Genomic DNA, 23,676 nt, shown 5'->3' with positions numbered 1-23,676 from the left:
TCATTTATGAAGATGAAAAATAAAAGTTGGCTGAGCACCGAGCCCTTCGGGACACCAGAGAAGACTTTTTTTGTGTGGGAATGGTCATTTTCGATGACAGTGAATTGAGAGCGATCACTTAGGAAGCAGCGAATCATATTTAATATCAGGGGATCAAGGAACAAGCATGAAAGTTTCGCCATGTGAACACCAGTTTTCAATTCTATTTAGGTCGCATTGGAGCAATTCCTGATCATTATTTTAGGTTATGCTGCGGTACAGGTCACAGTCATCTGCGAAAAGACGAATTGTCGATGAAATGTCGGAGGGAAGATCATTTATGAAGATGAAAAATAAAATTGGGCCGAGCAGCGAGCCTTGCGGCACTCCAGAGAAGACTTTTGTTGTGGGAGAATTGTCATTTTCGATGACAGTGAATTGCGAGCGATCGGTTAGGAAGCAGCGAATCCAGTTTAATATCAGGGGATCAAGCCACAAGCATGAAAGTTTCGCCATGTGAACACCAGCTTTCAATTCTATTTAGGTCGCTTTGGAGCAATTCCTGATCATTATTTTGAGTTATGCTGCGGTACAGGTCACAGTCATCTGCAAAAAGACGAATTGTCGATGAAATGTCGGAGGGAAGGTCATTTATGAAGATGAAAATTAAAAGTGGGCCCAGCAGCGAGCCTTGCGGGACACCAGAGAAGACATTTTTTGTGGGACAATGGTCATTTTCGATGACAGTGAATTGAGAGGGATCAGTTAGGAAGCAGCGAAACCAATTTAATATCAGGGGATCAAGGCACTAGCATGAAAGTTTCGCCATGTGAACACCAGCTTTCAAATCTATTTAGGTCGCATTGGAGCAATTCGTGATCATTATTGGAAGGTATGCGGTGGTACAGGTCACAGTCATCTGCGAAAAGACGAATTGTCGATGAAATGTCGGAGGGAAGATCATTTATGAAGATGAAAAAAAAATGGGCCGAGCAGCCAGCCTCTCGGGACACCAGAGAAGACTTTTGTTGTGGGAGAATGGTCATTTTCGATGACAGTGAATTGAGAGCAATCCGTTAGGAAGCAGCGAATCCAATTTAATATCAGGGGATCAAGGCACAAGTTTCGCAATGTGAACACGAGCTTTCAATTCTATTTAGGTCGCACTAGAGCAATTCCTGATCATTATTAGTTTTGCGGCGGTACAGGTAACAGTCATCTGCGAAAAGACGAATTGTTCGATGAAATGTCGGAGGGAAGATCATTTATGAAGATGAAAAATAAAAGTGGGCCGAGAAGCGAGCCTTGCGGGACACCAGAGAAGACTTTTGTTGTGGGAGAATGGTCATTTTCGATGACAGTGAATTGAGGGCGATCAGTTAGGAAGCAGCGAATCATATTTAATATCAGGGGGTCAAGGCACAAGCATGAAAGTTTGGCCATGTGAACACCAGCTTTCAATTCTATTTAGGTCGCATTGGCGCAATACCTGATCATTATTTTAAGTTATGCTGCGGTACAGGTCACAGTCATCTGCGAAAAGACGAATTGTCGATGAAATGTCGGAGGGAAGATCATTTATGAAGATGAAAAATAAAAGTGGGGCGAGCAGCGAGCCTTGCGGTACACCAGAGAAAACTTTTGTTGTGGGAGAATGGTCATTTTCGATGACAGTGAATTGAGAGCGATCAGTTAGGAAGCAGTGAATTATATTTAATATCAGGGGATCAAGGAACAAGCTTGAAACCTTCGCCATGTGAACAACAGCTTTCAATTCTATTTAGGTCGCATTGGAGCAATTCCTGATCATTGTTTTAAGTTATGCTGCGGTACAGGTCACAGTCATTTGCGAAAAGACGAATTGTCGATGAAATGTCGCAGGGAAGATCATTTATGAAGATGAAAAATAAAATTGGGCCGAGCAGCGAGCCTTGCGGGACTCCAGAGAAGACTTGTTGTGGGAGAATGGTCATTTTCTATGACAGTGAATTGAGAGCGATCAGTTAGGAAGCAGCGAATCCAATTTAATATCAGGGTTTAAAGCACAAGCATGAAAGTTTCGCCATGCGAACACCAGCTTTCAATTCTATTTAGGTCGCATTGGAGCAATTCCTGATCATAATTGGAGGTTATGCGGCGGTAAAGGACACAGTCATCTGCGAAAAGACGAATTGTCGATGAAATGACGGAGGAAAGATTGTTTATGAAGATGGAAAATAAAAGTGGGCCGAGCAGCGAGCCTACGGGACACCAGAGAAGACTTTTGTTCTGGGAGAATGGTCATTTTCGATGAGAGTGAATTGAGAGCGATCAGTTAGGAAGCAGCGAATCCAGTTTAATATCAGGAGATCAAGGCACAAGCATGAAAGTTTCGCCATGTGAACACCAGCTTTCAATTCTTATTAGTTCGCATTGGAGCAATTCCTGATCATTATTGGAAGTTATGAGGCGGTACAGGTCACAGTCATCTGCGAAAAGACGAATTGTCGATGAAATGTCGGAGGGAAGATCATTTATGAAGATGAAAAAAAAAATGGGCCGAGCTGCCAGCCTCTCGGGACACAAGATAAGACTTTTGTTGTGAGAGAATGGTCATTTTTGATGACAGTGGATTGAGAGCGATCCGTTAGGAAGCAGCGAATCCAATTTAATATGAGGGGATCAAGGCACAAGTTTCGCAATGTGAACACCAGCTTTCAATTCTATTTAGGTCGCATTGGAGCAATTCCTGATCATTATTGGAAGGTATGCGGTGGTACAGGTCACAGTCATCTGCGAAAAGACGAATTGTCGATCAAATGTCGGAGGGAAGAACATTTATGAAGATAAAAAAAAAAAAAATGGGCCGAGCAGCGAGCCTCTCGGGACACCAGAGAAGACTTTTGTTGTGGGAGAATGGTCATTTTCGATGACAGTGAATTGAGAGCGATCCGTTAGGAAGCAGCGAATCCAATTTAATATCAGGGGATCAAGGCACAAGTTTCGCAATGTGAACACGAGCTTTCAATTCTATTCAGGTCTCACTGGAGCAATTCCTGATCATTATTAGTTATGCGGCGGTACAGGTAACAGTCATCTGCGAAAAGACGAATTGTCGAAGAAATGTCGGAGGGAAGATCATTTATAAAGATGAACAATAAAAGTGGGCCGAGCAGTGAGTCTTGCGGGACACCAGAGAAGACTTTTGTTGTGGGAGAATGGTCATTTGCGATGACAGTGAATTGAGAGCGATCAGTTAGGAAGTAGCGAATCCAATTTATTATCAGAAGATCAAGGCACAAACATGAATGTTTGGCCATGTGAACACCAGCTTTCACTTCTATTTAGGTCGCATTGGAGCAATTCCTGATCATAATTGGAGGTTATGCGGTGGTACAGGTCACAGTCATCTGCGAAAAGACGAATTGTCGATGAAATGTCACAGGGAAGATCATTTATGAAGATGAAAAATAAAATTGGGCCGAGCAGCGAGCCTTGCGGGACTCCAGAGAAGACTTTTGTTGTGGGAGAATGGTCATTTTCGATGACAGTGAATTGAGAGCGATCAGTTAGGAAGCAGCGAATCCAATTTAATATCAGGGGTTAAAGCACAAGCATGAAAGTTTCGCCATGCGAACACCAGCTTTCAATTCTATTTAGGTCGCATTGGAGCAATTCCTGATCATTATTGGAAGTTATGCGGCGGTAAAGGACACTGTCATCTGCGAAAAAACGAATTGTCGATGAAATGACGGAAGAAAGATCATTTATGAAGATGAAAAATAAAAGTGGGCCGAGCAGTGAGTCTTGCGGGACACCAGAGAAGACTTTTGTTGTGGGAGAATGGTCATTTGCGATGACAGTGAATTGAGAGCGATCACTTAGGAAGCAGCGAATCATATTTAATATCAGGGAGTCAAGGCACAAGCATGAAAGATTCGCCATGTGAACACCAGCTTTCAATTCTATTTAGGTCGCATTGGAGCAATTCCTGATCATTATTGGAAGTTATGCGGTGGTACAGGACACAGTCATCTGCGAAAAAACGAATTGTCGATTAAATGTCGGAGGGAAGATCATTTATGAAGATGAAAAATAGAAGTGGGCCCAGCAGTGAGTCTTCCGGGACACCAGAGAAGACTTTTGTTGTGGGAGAATGGTCATTTTTGATGACAGTGAATTGAGAGTGATCAGTTAGGAAGCAGCGAATCCAATTTAATATCAGGAGATCAAGGCACAGGTATGAAAGATTGGCCATGTGAACACCAGCTTTCAATTATATTTAGGTCGCATTGGAGCAATACCTGATCATTATTTTAAGTTATGCTGCGGTACAGGTCACAGTCATCTGCGAACAGACGAATTGTCGATGAAATGTTGGAGGGAAGATCATTTATGAAGATGAAAAAAAAAATGGGCCGAGCAGCCAGCCTCTTGGGACACAAGATAAGACTTTTGCTGTGGGGGAATGGTAGATTTCGATGACAGTGAATTGAGAGTGATCAGTTAGGAAGCAGCGAATCCAAGTTAATATCAGGAGATCAAGGAACAAGCATGAAAGTTTCGCCATGTGAACACCAGCTTTCAATTCTATTTAGGTCGCATTGGAGCAATTCCTGATCATTTTTGGAAGGTATGCGGTGGTACAGGTCACAGTCATCTGCGTAAAGACGAATTGTCGATGAAATGTCGGAGGGAAGATCACTTATGAGATGAAAAAAAAATGGGCCGAGCAGCGAGCCTCTCGGAACACCAGAGAAGACTTTTATGGTGGGAGAATGGTCATTTTCCATGACAGTGAATTGAGAGCGATCAGTTAGGAAGTAGCGAATCCAATTTATTATCAGGAGATCAAGGCACAAACATGAAAGTTTGGCCATGTAAACACCAGCTTTCAATTCTATTTAGGTCGCATTGGAGCAATTCCTGATCATTATTGGAAGTTATGCGGTGGTACAGGACACAGTCATCTGCGAAAAGACGAATTGTCGATGAAATGTCGGAGGGAAGATCATTTATGAAGATGAAAAATAGAAGTGGGCCCAGCAGTGAATCTTGCGGGACACCAGAGAAGACTTTTGTTGAGGGAGAATGGTCATTTTCGATGACAGTGAATTGAAAGAGATCAGTTAGGAAGCAGCGAATCCAGTTTAATATCAGGGGATCAAGGCACAAGCATGAAAGTTTCGCCATGCGAACACCTGCTTTGAATTCTATTTAGGTCGCATTGGAGCAATACCTGATCATAATTGGAAGGTATGCGGTGTTACAGGTCACAGTCATCTGCGTAAAGACGAATTGTCGATGAAATGTCGGAGGGAAGATCATTTATGAAGATGAAAAATAAAAGTGGGCCGAGCACTGAGCCCTGCGGGACACCAGAGAAGACTATTGTTGTGGGGGAATGGTAGATTTCGATGACATTGAATTGAGAGTGATCAGTTAGGAAGCAGCGAATCCAATTTAACATCAGGAGATCAAGGAACAAGCATGAAAGTTTCGCCATGTGAACACCAGCTTTCAATTCTATTTAGGTCGCATTGGAGCAATTCCTGATCATTATTGGAAGGTATGCGGTGGTACAGGTCACAGTCATCTGCGTAAAGACGAATTGTCGATGAAATGTCGGAGGGAAGATCATTTATGAGATGAAAAAAAGAAATGGGCCGAGCAGCGAGCCTCTCGGGACACCAGAGAAGACTTTTATTGTGGGAGAATGGTCATTTTCCATGACAGTGAATTGAGAGCGATCAGTTAGGAAGTAGCGAATTTAATTTATTATCAGGAGATCAAGGCACAAACATGAAAGTTTGGCCATGTGAACACCAGCTTTAAATTCTTATTAGTTCGCATTGGAGCAATTCCTGATCATTATTGGAAGTTATGCGGTGGTACAGGTCACAGTCATCTGCGAAAAAACGAATTGTCGATGAAATGTCGGAGGGAAGATCATTTATGAAGATGAAAAATAAACGTGGGCCGAGCAGCGAGCCTTGCGGTACACCAGAGAAGACTTTTGTTCTGGGAGAATGGTCATTTTCGATGAGAGTGAATTGAGAGCGATCAGTTAGGAAGCAGCGAATCCAGTTTAATATCAGGAGATCAAGGCACAAGCATGAAAGTTTCGCAATGTGAACACCAGCTTTCAATTCTATTTAGGTCGCACTGGAACAAATCCTGATCATTATTAGTTATGCGGCGGTACAGGTCACAGTCATCTGCGAAAAGACGAATTGTCGATGAAATGTCGGAGGGAAGATTATTTATGAAGATGGAGAATAAAAGTGGGCCGAGCAGCGAGCCTACGGGACACCAGAGAAGACTTTTGTTCTGGGAGAATGGTCATTTTCGATGAGAGTGAATTGAGAGCGATCAGTTAGGAAGCAGCGAATCCAGTTTAATATCAGGAGATCAAGGCACAAGCATGAAAGTTTCGCCATGTGAACACCAGCTTTCAATCCTATTTAGGTCGCTTGGGAGCAATTCCTGATCATTATTGGAAGTTATGAGGCGGTACAGGTCACAGTCATCGGCGAAAAGACGAATTGTCGATGAAATGGCGGAGGGAAGATTATTTATGAAGATGGAAAATAAAAGTGGGCCGAGCAGCGAGCCTACGGGACACCAGAGAAGACTTTTGTTCTGGGAGAACGGTCATTTTCGATGAGAGTGAATTGAGAGCGATCAGTTAGGAAGCAGCGAATCCAGTTTAATATCAGGAGATCAAGGCACAAGCATGAAAGTTTTGCCATGTGAACACCAGCTTTCAATCCTATTTAGGTCGCTTTGGAGCAATTCCTGATCATTATTGGAAGTTGTGCAGCGGTACAGGACACAGTCATCTGCGAAAAGACGAATTGTCGATGAAATGTCGGAGCGAAGATCATTTATCAAGATGAAAAATAAAAGTTGGCTGAGCACCGAGCCCTTCGGGACACCAGAGAAGACTTTTGTTGTGGGGGAATGGTCATTTTCGATGACAGTGAATTGAGAGCGATCAGTTAGGAAGCAGCGAATCCAATTTAATATCAGGGGATCAAGGAACAAGCATGAAAGTTTCGCCATGTGAACACCAGTTTTCAATTCTATTTAGGTCGCATTGGAGCAATTCCTGATCATTATTTTAAGTTATGCTGCGGTACAGGTCACAGTCATCTGCGAAAAGACGAATTGTCGATGAAATGTCGGAGGGAAGATTATTTATGAAGATGGAGAATAAAAGTGGGCCGAGCAGCGAGCCTACGGGACACCAGAGAAGACTTTTGTTCTGGGAGAATGGTCATTTTCGATGAGAGTGAATTGAGAGCGATCAGTTAGGAAGCAGCGAATCCAGTTTAATATCAGGAGATCAAGGCACAAGCATGAAAGTTTCGCCATGTGAACACCAGCTTTCAATCCTATTTAGGTCGCTTGGGAGCAATTCCTGATCATTATTGGAAGTTATGAGGCGGTACAGGTCACAGTCATCGGCGAAAAGACAAATTGTCGATGAAATGGCGGAGGGAAGATTATTTATGAAGATGGAAAATAAAAGTGGGCCGAGCAGCGAGCCTACGGGACACCAGAGAAGACTTTTGTTCTGGGAGAATGGTCATTTTCGATGAGAGTGAATTGAGAGCGATCAGTTAGGAAGCAGCGAATCCAGTTTAATATCAGGAGATCAAGGCACAAGCATGAAAGTTTTGCCATGTGAACACCAGCTTTCAATCCTATTTAGGTCGCTTTGGAGCAATTCCTGATCATTATTGGAAGTTGTGCAGCGGTACAGGACACAGTCATCTGCGAAAAGACGAATTGTCGATGAAATGTCGGAGCGAAGATCATTTATCAAGATGAAAAATAAAAGTTGGCTGAGCACCGAGCCCTTCGGGACACCAGAGAAGACTTTTGTTGTGGGGGAATGGTCATTTTCGATGACAGTGAATTGAGAGCGATCAGTTAGGAAGCAGCGAATCCAATTTAATATCAGGGGATCAAGGAACAAGCATGAAAGTTTCGCCATGTGAACACCAGTTTTCAATTCTATTTAGGCCGCATTGGAGCAATTCCTGATCATTATTTTAAGTTATGCTGCGGTACAGGTCACAGTCATCTGCGAAAAGACGAATTGTCGATGAAATGTCGGAGGGAAGATCATTTATGAAGATGAAAAATAAAATTGGGCCGAGCAGCGAGCCTTGCGGCACTCCAGAGAAGACTTTTGTTGTGGGGGAATTGTCATTTTCGATGACAGTGAATTGCGAGCGATCGGTTAGGAAGCAGCGAATCCAGTTTAATATCAGGGGATCAAGCCAGAAGCATGAAAGTTTCGCCATGTGAACACCAGCTTTCAATTCTATTTAGGTCGCTTTGGAGCAATTCCTGATCATTAAGTTATGCTGCGGTACAGGTCACAGTCATCTGCGAAAAGACGAATTGTCGATGAAATGTCGGAGGGAAGATCATTTATGAAGATGAAAATTAAAAGTGGGCCCAGCAGCGAGCCTTGCGGGACACCAGAGAAGACATTTTTTGTGGGAGAATGGTCATTTTCGATGACAGTGAATTGAGAGGGATCAGTTAGGAAGCAGCGAAACCAATTTAATATCAGGGGATCAAGGCACTAGCATGAAAGTTTCGCCATGTGAACACCAGCTTTCAAATCTATTTAGGTCGCATTGGAGCAATTCGTGATCATTATTGGAAGGTATGCGGTGGTACAGGTCACAGTCATCTGCGAAAAGACGAATTGTCGATGAAATGTCGGAGGGAAGATCATTTATGAAGATGAAAAAAAAATGGGCCGAGCAGCCAGCCTCTCGGGACACCAGAGAAGAGTTTTGTTGTGGGAGAATGGTCATTTTCGATGACAGTGAATTGAAAGCGATCCGTTAGGAAGCAGCGAATCCAATTTAATATCAGGGGATCAAGGCACAAGTTTCGCAATGTGAACACGAGCTTTCAATTCTATTTAGGTCGCACTAGAGCAATTCCTGATCGTTATTAGTTATGCGGTGGTACAGGTAACAGTCATCTGCGAAAAGACGAATTGTTCGATGAAATGTCGGAGGGAAGATCATTTATGAAGATGAAAAATAAAAGTGGGCCGAGCAGCGAGCCTTGCGGGACACCAGAGAAGACTTTTGTTGTGGGAGAATGGTCATTTTCGATGTCAGTGAATTGAGGGCGATCAGTTAGGAAGCAGCGAATCATATTTAATATCAGGGGGTCAAGGCACAAGCATGAAAGTTTGGCCATGTGAACACCAGCTTTGAATTCTATTTAGGTCGCATTGGAGCAATTCCTGATCATAACTGGAGGTTATGCGGCACTAAAGGACACAGTCATCTGCGAAAAGACGAATTGTCGATGAAATGACGGAGGAAAGATCATTTATGAAGATGAAAAATAAAAGTGAGCCGAGCACTGAGCCCTGCGGGTCACCAGAGAAGACTTTTGTTGTGGGGGAATGGTAGATTTCGATGACAGTGAATTGAGAGTGATCAGTTAGGAAGCAGCGAATCCAATTTAATATCAGGAGATCAAGGCACAAGTATGAAAGATTGGCCATGTGAACACCAGCTTTCAATTCTATTTAGGTCGCATTGGAGCAATTCCTGATCATAATTGGAGGTTATGCGGCACTAAAGGACACAGTCATCTGCGAAAAGACGAATTGTCGATGAAATGTCGGAGGGAAGATCATTTATGACGATGAAAAATAAAAGTGGGGCGAGCAGCGAGACTTGCGGTACACCAGAGAAAACTTTTGTTGTGGGAGCATGGTCATTTTCGATGACAGTGAATTGAGAGCGATCAGTTAGGAAGCAGCGAATTATATTTAATATCAGGGGATCAAGGAACAAGCTTGAAAGCTTCGCCATGTGAACAACAGCTTTCAATTCTATTTAGGTCGCATTGGAGCAATTCCTGATCATTGTTTTAAGTTATGCTGCGGTACAGGTCACAGTCATTTGCGAAAAGACGAATTGGCGATGAAATGTCGCAGGGAAGATCATTTATGAAGATGACAAATAAAATTGGGCCGAGCAGCGAGCCTTGCGGGACTCCAGAGAAGACTTTTGTTGTGGGAGAATGGTCATTTTCGATGACAGTGAATTGAGAGCGATCAGTTAGGAAGCAGCGAATCCAATTTAATATCAGGGTTTAAAGCACAAGCATGAAAGTTTCGCCATGCGAACACCAGCTTTCAATTTTATTTAGGTCGCATTGGAGCAATTCCTGATCATAATTGGAGGTTATGCGGCGGTAAAGGACACAGTCATCTGCGAAAAGACGAATTGTCGATGAAATGACGGAGGAAAGATTGTTTATGAAGATGGAAAATAAAAGTGGGCCGAGCAGCGAGCCTACGGGACACCAGAGAAGACTTTTGTTCTGGGAGAATGGTCATTTTCGATGAGAGTGAATTGAGAGCGATCAGTTAGGAAGCAGCGAATCCAGTTTAATATCAGGAGATCAAGGCACAAGCATGAAGGTTTCGCCATGTGAACACCAGCTTTCAATTCTTATTAGTTCGCATTGGAGCAATTCCTGATCATAACTGGAGGTTATGCGGTGGTAAAGGACACTGTCATTTGCGAAAAAACGAATTGTCGATGAAATGACGGAGGAAAGATCATTTATGAAGATGAAAAATAAAAGTGGGCCGAGCAGTGATTCTTGCGGGACACCAGAGAAGACTTTTGTTGTGGGAGAATGGTCATTTGCGATGACAGTGAATTGAGAGCGATCACTTAGGAAGCAGCGAATCATATTTAATATCAGGGAGTCAAGGCACAAGCATGAAAGATTCGCCATGTGAACACCAGCTTTCAATTCTATTTAGGTCGCATTGGAGCAATTCCTGATCATTATTGGAAGTTATGCGGTGGTACAGGACACAGTCATCTGCGAAAAAACGAATTGTCGATTAAATGTCGGAGGGAAGATCATTTATGAAGATGAAAAATAGAAGTGGGCCCAGCAGTGAGTCTTCCGGGACACCAGAGAAGACTTTTGTTGTGGGAGAATGGTCATTTTCGATGACAGTGAATTGAGAGCGATCAGTTAAGAAGCAGCGAATCCAGATTAATATCAGGGGATCAAGGCAGAAGCATGAAAGTCTCGCCATGCGAACAGCTGCTTTAAATTCTATTTAGGTCGCTTTGGAGCAATTCCTGATCATAATTATAGGTTATGCGGCGGTAAAGGACACAGTCATCTGCGAAAAGACGAATTGTCGATGAAATGTCGGAGGGAAGATCATTTATGAAGACGAAAAAAAAAATGGGCCGAGCAGCGAGCCTCTCGGGACACCAGAGAAGACTTTTGTTGTGGGAGAATGGTCATTTTCCATGACAGTGAATTGAGAGCGATCAGTTAGGAAGCAGCGAATCCAATTTAATATCAGGAGATCAAGGCACAAGTATGAAAGATTGGCCATGTGAACACCAGCTTTCAATTCTATTTAGGTCGCATTGGAGCAATAATTGATCTTTATTGGAAGGTATGCGGTGGTACAGGTCACAGTCATCTGCGAAAAGACGAATTGTCGATGAAATGTTGGAGGGAAGATCATTTATGAAGATGAAAAAAAAAATGGGCCGAGCAGCGAGCCTCTCGGGACACCAGAGAAGACTTTTGCTGTGGGGGAATGGTAGATTTCGATGACAGTGAATTGAGAGTGATCAGTTAGGAAGCAGCGAATCCAAGTTAATATCAGGAGATCAAGGAACAAGCATCAAAGTTTCGCCATGTGAACACCAGCTTTCAATTCTATTTAGGTCGCATTGGAGGAATTCCTGATCATTATTGGAAGGTATGCGGTGGTACAGGTCACAGTCATCTGCGTAAAGACGAATTGTCGATGAAATGTCGGAGGGAAGATCATTTATGAGATGAAAAAAAAATGGGCCGAGCAGCGAGCCTCTCGGGACACCAGAGAAGACTTTTATTGTGGGAGAATGGTCATTTTCCATGACAGTGAATTGAGAGCGATCAGTTAGGAAGTAGCGAATCCAATTTATTATCAGGAGATCAAGGCACAAACATGAAAGTTTGGCCATGTGAACGCCAGCTTTCAATTCTATTTAGGTCGCATTGGAGCAATTCCTGATCATTATTGGAAGTTATGCGGTGGTACAGGACACAGTCATCTGCGAAAAGACGAATTGTCGATGAAATGTCGGAGGGAAGATCATTTATGAAGATGAAAAATAGAAGTGGGCCCAGCAGTGAATCTTGCGGGACACCAGAGAAGACTTTTGTTGAGGGAGAATGGTCATTTTCGATGACTGTGAATTGAGAGCGATCAGTTAGGAAGCAGCGAATCCAGTTTAATATCAGGGGATCAAGGCACAAGCATGTAAGTTTCGCCATGCGAACACCTGCTTTGAATTCTATTTAGGTCGCATTGGAGCAATACCTGATCATAATTGGAAGGTATGCGGTGGTACAGGTCACAGTCATCTGCGTAAAGGCGAATTGTCGATGAAATGTCGGAGGGAAGATCATTTATGACGATGAAAAATAAAAGTGGGCCGAGCACTGAGCCCTGCGGGACACCAGAGAAGACTTTTGTTGTGGGGGAATGGTAGATTTCGATGACATTGAATTGAGAGTGATCAGTTAGGAAGCAGCGAATCCAATTTAATATCAGGAGATCAAGGAACAAGCGTGAAAGTTTCGCCATGTGAACACCAGCTTTCAATTCTATTTAGGTCGCATTGGAGCAATTCCTGATCATAATTGGAAGGTATGCGGTGGTACAGGTCACAGTCATCTGCGTAAAGACGAATTGTCGATGAAATGTCGGAGGGAAGATCATTTATGAGATGAAAAAAAAATGGGCCGAGCAGCGAGCCTCTCGGGACACCAGAGAAGACTTTTATTGTGGGAGAATGGTCATTTTCCATGACAGTGAATTGAGAGCGATCAGTTAGGAAGTAGCGAATCCAATTTATTATCAGGAGATCAAGGCACAAACATGAAAGTTTGGCCATGTGAACGCCAGCTTTCAATTCTATTTAGGTCGCATTGGAGCAATTCCTGATCATTATTGGAAGTTATGCGGTGGTACAGGACACAGTCATCTGCGAAAAGACGAATTGTCGATGAAATGTCGGAGGGAAGATCATTTATGAAGATGAAAAATAGAAGTGGGCCCAGCAGTGAATCTTGCGGGACACCAGAGAAGACTTTTGTTGAGGGAGAATGGTCATTTTCGATGACAGTGAATTGAGAGCGATCAGTTAGGAAGCAGCGAATCCAGTTAAATATCAGGGGATCAAGGCACAAGCATGAAAGTTTCGCCATGCGAACACCTGCTTTGAATTCTATTTAGGTCGCATTGGAGCAATACCTGATCATAATTGGAAGGTATGCGGTGGTACAGGTCACAGTCATCTGCGTAAAGACGAATTGTCGATGAAATGTCGGAGGGGAGATCATTTATGAAGATGAAAAATAAAAGTGGGCCGAGCACTGAGCCCTGCGGGACACCAGATAATACTTTTGTTGTGGGGGAATGGTAGATTTCGATGACATTGAATTGAGAGTGATCAGTTAGGAAGCAGCGAATCCAATTTAATATCAGGAGATCAAGGAACAAGCATGAAAGTTTCGCCATGTGAACACCAGCTTTCAATTCTATTTAGGTCGCATTGGAGCAATTACTGATCATTATTGGAAGGTATGCGGTGGTACAGGTCACAGTCATCTGCGTAAAGACGAATTGTCGATGAAATGTCGGAGGGAAGATCATTTATGAGATGAAAAAAAAATGGGCCGAGCAGCGAGCCTGTCGGGACACCAGAGAAGACTTTTATTGTGGGAGAATGGTCATTTTCCATGACAGTGAATTGAGAGCGATCAGTTAGGAAGTAGCGAATCCAATTTATTATCAGGAGATCAAGGCACAAACATGAAAGTTTGGCCATGTGAACTCTAGCTTTCAATTCTATTTAGGGCGCATTGGAGCAATTCCTGATCACAATTGGAGGTTATGCGGTGGTAAAGGACACTGTCATCTGCGAAAAAACGAATTGTCGATGAAATGACGGAGAAAAGATCATTTATGAAGATGAAAAATAAAAGTGGGCCGATCAGTGAGTCTTGCGGGACACCAGGGAAGACTTTTGTTGTGGTGGAATGGTAGATTTCGATGACAGTGATTTGAGAGTGATCAGTTAGGAAGCAGCGAATCCAATTTAATATCAGGAGATCAAGGCACAAGTATGAAAGATTGGCCGTGTGAACACAAGCTTTCAATTCTATTTAGGTCGCATTGGAGCAATACCTGATCATTATTTTAAGTTATGCTGCCGTACAGGTCACAGTCATCTGCGAAAAGACGAATTGTCGATGAAATGTCGGAGGGAAGATCATTTATGAAGACAAAAAATAAAAGTGGGGCGAGCAGCGTGCCTTGCGGTACACCAGACAAAACTTTTGTTGTGGGAGAATGGTCATTTTCGATGACAGTGAATTGAGAGCAATCAGTTAGAAAGCAGCGAATCATATTTAATATCAGGGGATCAAGGAACAAGAATAAAGATTCGCCATGTGAACACCAGCTTTCAATTCTTTTTAGGTCGCATTGGAGCAATTCCTGATCATTATTTTAAGTTATGCTGCGGCACAGGTCACAGTCATCTGCGAAAAGACGAGTTGTGGATGAAATGACGGAGGAAAGATAATTTATGAAGATGAAAAATAAAATTGGGCTGAGCACTGAGCCCTGCGGGACACCAGAGAAGATTTTTGTTATGGGGGAATGGTAGATTTCGATGACAGTGAATTGAGAGTGATCAGTTAGGGATCAAGGCACAAGTATGAAAGATTGGCCATGTGAACACCAGCTTTCAATTATATTTAGGTCGCATTGGAGCAATTCCTGATCATTATTGGAAGTTATGCGGTGGTACAGGACACAGTCATCTGCGAAAAGACGAATTGTCGATTAAATGTCGGAGGGAAGATCATTTATGACGATGAAAAATAGAAGTGGGCCCAGCAGTGAGTCTTGCGGGACACCAGAGAAGACTTTTGTTGTGGGAGAATGGTCATTTTCGATGACAGTGAATTGAGAGCGATCACTTAGGAAGCAGCGAATCATATTTAATATCAGGGGGTCAAGGCACAAGCATGAAAGTTTCGCCATGCGAACACCTGCTTTGAATTCTATTTAGGTCGCATTGGAGCAATTCCTGATCATAATTGGAGGTTATGCGGCGGTAAAGGACACAGTCATCTGCGAAAAGACGAATTGTCGATGAAATGACGGAGGAAAGATCATTTATGAAGATGTAAAATAAAAGTGGGCCGAGCACTGAGCCCTGCGGGACACCAGAGAAGACTTTTGTTGTGGGAGAATGGTCATTTTTGATGACAGTGAATTGGGAGCGATCCGTTAGGAAGCAGCGAATCAAATTTAATATCAGGGGATCAAGGCACAAGTTTCGCAATGTGAACACCAGCTTTCAATTCTATTTAGGTCGCATTGGAGCAATTCCTGATCATTATTGGAAGGTATGCGGTGGTACAGGTCACAGTCATCTGCGAAAAGACGAATTGTCGATGAAATGTCGGAGGGAAGATCATTTATGAAGATGAAAAAAAAAAATGGGCCGAGCAGCGAGCCTCTCGGGACACCAGAGAAGACTTTTGCTGTGGGGGAATGGTAGATTTCGATGACAGTGAATTGAGAGTGATCAGTTAGGAAGCAGCGAATCCAAGTTAATATCAGGAGATCAAGGAACAAGCATCAAAGTTTCGCCATGTGAACACCAGCTTTCAATTCTATTTAGGTCGCATTGGAGGAATTCCTGATCATTATTGGAAGGTATGCGGTGGTACAGGTCACAGTCATCTGCGTAAAGACGAATTGTCGATGAAATGTCGGAGGGAAGATCATTTATGAGATGAAAAAAAAATGGGCCGAGCAGCGAGCCTCTCGGGACACCAGAGAAGACTTTTATTGTGGGAGAATGGTCATTTTCCATGACAGTGAATTGAGAGCGATCAGTTAGGAAGTAGCGAATCCAATTTATTATCAGGAGATCAAGGCACAAACATGAAAGTTTGGCCATGCGAACACCAGCTTTCAATTCTATTTAGGTCGCATTGGAGCAATTCCTGATCATAATTGGAGGTTATGCGGCGGTAAAGGACACAGTCATCTGCGAAAAGACGAATTGTCGATGAAATGACGGAGGAAAGATTGTTTATGAAGATGAAAAATAGAAGTGGGCCCAGCAGTGAATCTTGCGGGACACCAGAGAGGACTTTTGTTGAGGGAGAATGGTCATTTTCGATGACTGTGAATTGAGAGCGATCAGTTAGGAAGCAGCGAATCCAGTTTAATATCAGGGGATCAAGGCACAAGCATGTAAGTTTCGCCATGCGAACACCTGCTTTGAATTCTATTTAGGTCGCATTGGAGCAATACCTGATCATAATTGGAAGGTATGCGGTGGTACAGGTCACAGTCATCTGCGTAAAGGCGAATTGTCGATGAAATGTCGGAGGGAAGATCATTTATGAAGATGAAAAATAAAAGTGGGCCGAGCACTGAGCCCTGCGGGACACCAGAGAAGACTTTTGTTGTGGGGGAATGGTAGATTTCGATGACATTGAATTGAGAGTGATCAGTTAGGAAGCAGCGAATCCAATTTAATATCAGGAGATCAAGGAACAAGCGTGAAAGTTTCGCCATGTGAACACCAGCTTTCAATTCTATTTAGGTCGCATTGGAGCAATTCCTGATCATAATTGGAAGGTATGCGGTGGTACAGGTCACAGACATCTGCGTAAAGACGAATTGTCGATGAAATGTCGGAGGGAAGATCATTTATGAGATGAAAAAAAAATGGGCCGAGCAGCGAGCCTCTCGGGACACCAGAGAAGACTTTTATTGTGGGAGAATGGTCATTTTCCATGACAGTGAATTGAGAGCGATCAGTTAGGAAGTAGCGAATCCAATTTATTATCAGGAGATCAAGGCACAAACATGAAAGTTTGGCCATGTGAACGCCAGCTTTCAATTCTATTTAGGTCGCATTGGAGCAATTCCTGATCATTATTGGAAGTTATGCGGTGGTACAGGACACAGTCATCTGCGAAAAGACGAATTGTCGATGAAATGTCGGAGGGAAGATCATTTATGAAGATGAAAAATAGAAGTGGGCCCAGCAGTGAATCTTGCGGGACACCAGAGAAGACTTTTGTTGAGGGAGAATGGTCATTTTCGATGACAGTGAATTGAGAGCGATCAGTTAGGAAGCAGCGAATCCAGTTAAATATCAGGGGATCAAGGCACAAGCATGAAAGTTTCGCCATGCGAACACCTGCTTTGAATTCTATTTATGTCGCATTGGAGCAATACCTGATCATAATTGGAAGGTATGCGGTGGTACAGGTCACAGTCATCTGCGTAAAGACGAATTGTCGATGAAATGTCGGAGGGGAGATCATTTATGAAGATGAAAAATAAAAGTGGGCCGAGCACTGAGCCCTGCGGGACACCAGATAATACTTTTGTTGTGGGGGAATGGTAGATTTCGATGACATTGAATTGAGAGTGATCAGTTAGGAAGCAGCGAATCCAATTTAATATCAGGAGATCAAGGAACAAGCATGAAAGTTTCGCCATGTGAACACCAGCTTTCAATTCTATTTAGGTCGCATTGGAGCAATTACTGATCATTATTGGAAGGTATGCGGTGGTACAGGTCACAGTCATCTGCGTAAAGACGAATTGTCGATGAAATGTCGGAGGGAAGATCATTTATGAGATGAAAAAAAAATGGGGCGAGCAGCGAGCCTGTCGGGACACCAGAGAAGACTTTTATTGTGGGAGAATGGTCATTTTCCATGACAGTGAATTGAGAGCGATCAGTTAGGAAGTAGCGAATCCAATTTATTATCAGGAGATCAAGGCACAAACATGAAAGTTTGGCCATGTGAACTCTAGCTTTCAATTCTATTTAGGGCGCATTGGAGCAATTCCTGATCACAATTGGAGGTTATGCGGTGGTAAAGGACACTGTCATCTGCGAAAAAACGAATTGTCGATGAAATGACGGAGAAAAGATCATTTATGAAGATGAAAAATAAAAGTGGGCCGATCAGTGAGTCTTGCGGGACACCAGGGAAGACTTTTGTTGTGGTGGAATGGTAGATTTCGATGACAGTGATTTGAGAGTGATCAGTTAGGAAGCAGCGAATCCAATTTAATATCAGGAGATCAAGGCACAAGTATGAAAGATTGGCCGTGTGAACACAAGCTTTCAATTCTATTTAGGTCGCATTGGAGCAATGCCTGATCATTATTTTAAGTTATGCTGCCGTACAGGTCACAGTCATCTGCGAAAAGACGAATTGTCGATGAAATGTCGGAGGGAAGATCATTTATGAAGACAAAAAATAAAAGTGGGGCGAGCAGCGTGCTTTGCGGTACACCAGACAAAACTTTTGTTGTGGGAGAATGGTCATTTTCGATGACAGTGAATTGAGAGCAATCAGTTAGAAAGCAGCGAATCATATTTAATATCAGGGGATCAAGGAACAAGAATAAAGATTCGCCATGTGAACACCAGCTTTCAATTCTATTTAGGTCGCATTGGAGCAATTCCTGATCATTATTTTAAGTTATGCTGCGGCACAGGTCACAGTCATCTGCGAAAAGACGAGTTGTGGATGAAATGACGGAGGAAAGATAATTTATGAAGATGAAAAATAAAATTGGGCTGAGCACTGAGCCCTGCGGGACACCAGAGAAGATTTTTGTTATGGGGGAATGGTAGATTTCGATGACAGTGAATTGAGAGTGATCAGTTAGGAAGCAGCGAATCCAATTTAATATCAGGAGATCAAGGCACAAGTATGAAAGATTGGCCATGTGAACACCAGCTTTCAATTATATTTAGGTCGCATTGGAGCAATTCCTGATCATTATTGGAAGTTATGCGGTGGTACAGGACACAGTCATCTGCGAAAAGACGAATTGTCGATTAAATGTCGGAGGGAAGATCATTTATGACGATGAAAAATAGAAGTGGGCCCAGCAGTGAGTCTTGCGGGACACCAGAGAAGACTTTTGTTGTGGGAGAATGGTCATTTTCGATGACAGTGAATTGAGAGCGATCACTTAGGAAGCAGCGAATCATATTTAATATCAGGGGGTCAAGGCACAAGCATGAAAGTTTCGCCATGCGAACACCTGCTTTGAATTCTATTTAGGTCGCATTGGAGCAATTCCTGATCATAATTGGAGGTTATGCGGCGGTAAAGGACACAGTCATCTGCGAAAAGACGAATTGTCGATGAAATGACGGAGGAAAGATCATTTATGAAGATGTAAAATAAACGTGGGCCGAGCACTGAGCCCTGCGGGACACCAGAGAAGACTTTTGTTGTGAGAGAATGGTCATTTTTGATGACAGTGAATTGGGAGCGATCCGTTAGGAAGCAGCGAATCAAATTTAATATCAGGGGATCAAGGCACAAGTTTCGCAATGTGAACACCAGCTTTCAATTCTATTTAGGTCGCATTGGAGCAATTCCTGATCATTATTGGAAGGTATGCGGTGGTACAGGTCACAGTCATCAGCGAAAAGACGAATTGTCGATGAAATGTCGGAGGGAAGATCATTTATGAAGATGAAAAAAAAAATGGGCCGAGCAGCGAGCCTTGCGGGACTCCAGAGAAGACTTTTGTTGTGGGAGAATGGTCATTTTCGATGATGGTGAATTGAGAGCGATCAGTTAGGAAGCAGCACATCCAATTTAATATCAGGGGTCAAGGCACAAGCATGAAAGTTTCGCCATGCGAACACCAGCTTTCAATTCTATTTAGGTCGCATTGGAGCATTTCCTGATCATAATTGGAAGTAATGCGGCGGTAAAGGACACAGTCATCTGCGAAAAGACGAATTGTCGATGAAATGACGGAAGAAAGATCATTTATGAAGATGAAAAATAAAAGTTGGCCGAGCAGTGAGCCTTGCGGGACACCAGAGAAGACTTTTGTTGTGGGAGAATTGTCATTTTCGATGACAGTGAATTGCGAGCGATCAGTTAGGAAGCAGCGAATCCAGTTTAATATCAGGGGATCAGGCCACAAGCATGAAAGTTTCGCCATGTGAACACCAGCTTTCAATTCTATTTAGGTCGCTTTGGAGCAATTCCTGATCATTATTGGAAGTTGTGCGGCGGTACAGGACAGAGTCATCTGCGAAAAGACGAATTGTCGATGAAATGTCGGAGCGAAGATCATTTATGAAGATGAAAAATAAAAGTTGGCTGAGCACCGAGCCCTGCGGGACACCAGAGAAGACTTTTGTTGTGGGGGAATGGTCATTTTCGATGACAGTGAATTGAGAGCGATCAGTTAAGAAGCAGCGAATCCAGATTAATATCAGGGGATCAAGGCACAAGCATGAAAGTTTCGCCATGCGAACAGCTGCTTTAAATTCTATTTATGTCGCTTTGGAGCAATTCCTGATCATAATTATAGGTTATGCGGCGGTAAAGGACACAGTCATCTGCGAAAAGACGAATTGTCGATGAAATGACGTAGGAAAGATCATTTATGAAGATGAAAAATAAAAGTGGGCCGAGCACTCAGCCCTGCGGGACACCAGAGAAGACTTGTTGTGGGGGAACGGCAGATTTCGATGACAGTGAATTGAGAGTGATCAGTTAGGAACCAGCGAATCCAATTTAATATCAGGAGATCAAGGCACAAGTATGAAAGATTGGCCATGTGAACACCAGCTTTCAATTATATTTAGGTAGCATTGGAGCAATACCTGATCATTATTTTAAGTTATGCTGCGGTACAGGTCACAGTCATCTGCGAAAAGACGAATTGTCGATGAAATGTCGGAGGGAAGATCATTTATGAAGATGAAAAATAAAATTGGGCCGAGCAGCGAGCCTTGCGGGACTCCAGAGAAGACTTTTGTTGTGGGAGAATTGTCATTTTCGATGACAGTGAATTGCGAGCGATCGGTTAGGAAGCAGCGAATCCAGTTTAATATCAGGGGATCAAGCCACAAGCATAAAAGTTTCGCCATGTGAAGACCAGCTTTCAATTCTATTTAGGTCGCTTTGGAGCAATTCCTGATCATTATTTTAAGTTATGCTGCGGTACAGGTCACAGTCATCTACGAAAAGACGAATTGTCGATGAAATGTCGGAGGGAAGATCATTTATGAAGATGAAAATTAAAAGTGGGCCCAGCAGCGAGCCTTGCGGGACACCAGAGAAGACATTTTTTGTGGGAGAATGGTCATTTTCGATGACAGTGAATTGAGAGGGATCAGTTAGGAAGCAGCGAAACCAATTTAATATCAGGGGATCAAGGCACAAGCATGAAAGTTTCGCCATGTGAACACCAGCTTTCAAATCTATTTAGGTCGCATTGGAGCAATTCGTGATCATTATTGGAAGGTATGCGGTGGTACAGGTCACAGTCATCTGCGAAAAGACGAATTGTCGATGAAATGTCGGGGGGAAGATCATTTATGAAGATGAAAAAAAAAAAAAAATGGGCCGAGCAGCCAGCCTCTCGGGACACCAGAGAAGACTTTTATTGTGGGAGAATGGTCATTTTCCATGACAGTGAATTGAGAGCGATCAGTTAGGAAGTAGCGAATCCAATTTATTATCAGGAGATCAAGGCACAAACATGAAAGTTTGGCCATGTGAACACCAGCTTTCAATTCTATTTAGGTCGCATTGGAGCAATTCCTGATCATAATTGGAGGTTATGCGGTGGTAAAGGACACTGTCATCTGCGAAAAAACGAATTGTCGATGAAATGACGGAGAAAAGATCATTTATGAAGATGAAAAATAAAAGTGGGCCGAGCAGTGAGTCTTGCGGGACACCAGAGAAGACTTTTGTTGTGGGAGAATGGTCATTTTCGATGACAGTGAATTGAGAGCGATCAATTAGGAAGCAGCGAATCATATTTAATATCAGGGGGTCAAGGCACAAGCATGAAAGTTTCGCCATGCGAACACCTGCTTTGAATTCTATATAGGTCGCATTGGAGCAATTCTTGATCATTATTGGAAGTTATGCGGTGGTACAGGACACAGTCATCTGCGAAAAGACGAATTGTCGATGAAATGTCGGAGGGAAGATCATTTATGAAGATGAAAAATAGAAGTGGGCCCAGCAGTGAATCTTGCGGGACACCAGAGAAGACTTTTGTTGTGGGAGAATGGTCATTTTCGATGACAGTGAATTGAGAGCGATCAGTTAGGAAGCAGCGAATCCAGTTTAATATCAGGGGATCAAGGCACAAGCATGAAAGTTTCGCCATGCGAGCACCTGCTTTGAATTCTATATAGGTCGCATTGGAGCAATTCCTGATCATTATTGGAAGGTATGCGGTGGTACAGGTCACAGTCATCTGCGTAAAGACGAATTGTCGATGAAATGTCGGAGGGAAGATCATTTATGAGATGAAAAAAAAAATGGGCCGAGCAGCGAGCCTCTCGGGACACCAGAGAAGACTTTTATTGTGGGAGAATGGTCATTTTTCATGACAGTGAATTGAGAGCGATCAGTTAAGAAGTAGCGAATCCAATTTATTATCAGGAGATCAAGGCACAAACATGAAAGTTTGGCCATGTGAACACCAGCTTTCAATTCTATTTAGGTCGCATTGGAGCAATTCCTGATCATAATTGGAGGTTATGCGGTGGTAAAGGACACTGTCATCTGCGAAAAAACGAATTGTCGATGAAATGACGGAGAAAAGATCATTTATGAAGATGAAAAATAAAAGTGGGCCGAGCAGTGAGTCTTGCGGGACACCAGAGAAGACTTTTGTTGTGGGAGAATGGTCATTTTCGATGACAGTGAATTGAGAGCGATCAATTAGGAAGCAGCGAATCATATTTAATATCAGGGGGTCAAGGCACAAGCATAAAAGTTTGGCCATGTGAACACCAGCTTTCAATTCTATTTATGAAGACGATCACAATTGGAGGTTATGCGGTGGTAAAGGACACTGTCATCTGCGAAAAAACGAATTGTCGATGAAATGACGGAGAAAAGATCATTTATGAAGATGAAAAATAAAAGTGGGCCGAGCAGTGAGTCTTGCAGGACACCAGAGAAGACTTTTGTTGTGGTGGAATGGTAGATTTCGATGACAGTGATTTGAGAGTGATCAGTTAGGAAGCAGCGAATCCAATTTAATATCAGGAGATTAAGGCACAAGTATGAAAGATTGGCCGTGTGAACACAAGCTTTCAATTCTATTTAGGTCGCATTGGAGCAATACCTGATCATTATTTTAAGTTATGCTGCCGTACAGGTCACAGCCATCTGCGAAAAGACGAATTGTCGATTAAATGTCGGAGGGAAGATCATTTATGACGATGAAAAATAGAAGTGGGCCCAGCAGTGAGTCTTGCGGGACACCAGAGAAGACTTTTGTTGTGGGAGAATGGTCATTTTCGATGACAGTGAATTGAGAGCGATCACTTAGGAAGCAGCGAATCATATTTAATATCAGGGGGTCAAGGCACAAGCATGAAAGTTTCGCCATGCGAACACCTGCTTTGAATTCTATTTAGGTCGCATTGGAGCAATTCCTGATCATAATTGGAGGTTATGCGGCGGTAAAGGACACAGTCATCTGCGAAAAGACGAATTGTCGATGAAATGACGGAGGAAAGATCATTTATGAAGATGTAAAATAAAAGTGGGCCGAGC

The sequence above is a fragment of the Amblyomma maculatum genome, chromosome 3 (genome assembly GCF_055883805.1).
Source record: "Amblyomma maculatum isolate TAMU_Amacu chromosome 3, ASM5588380v1, whole genome shotgun sequence".
NCBI lineage: Eukaryota > Metazoa > Arthropoda > Arachnida > Ixodida > Ixodidae > Amblyomma > Amblyomma maculatum.
The sequence above is the reverse complement of the archived record's forward strand: the minus strand, read 5'-3'. Positions refer to the sequence as shown.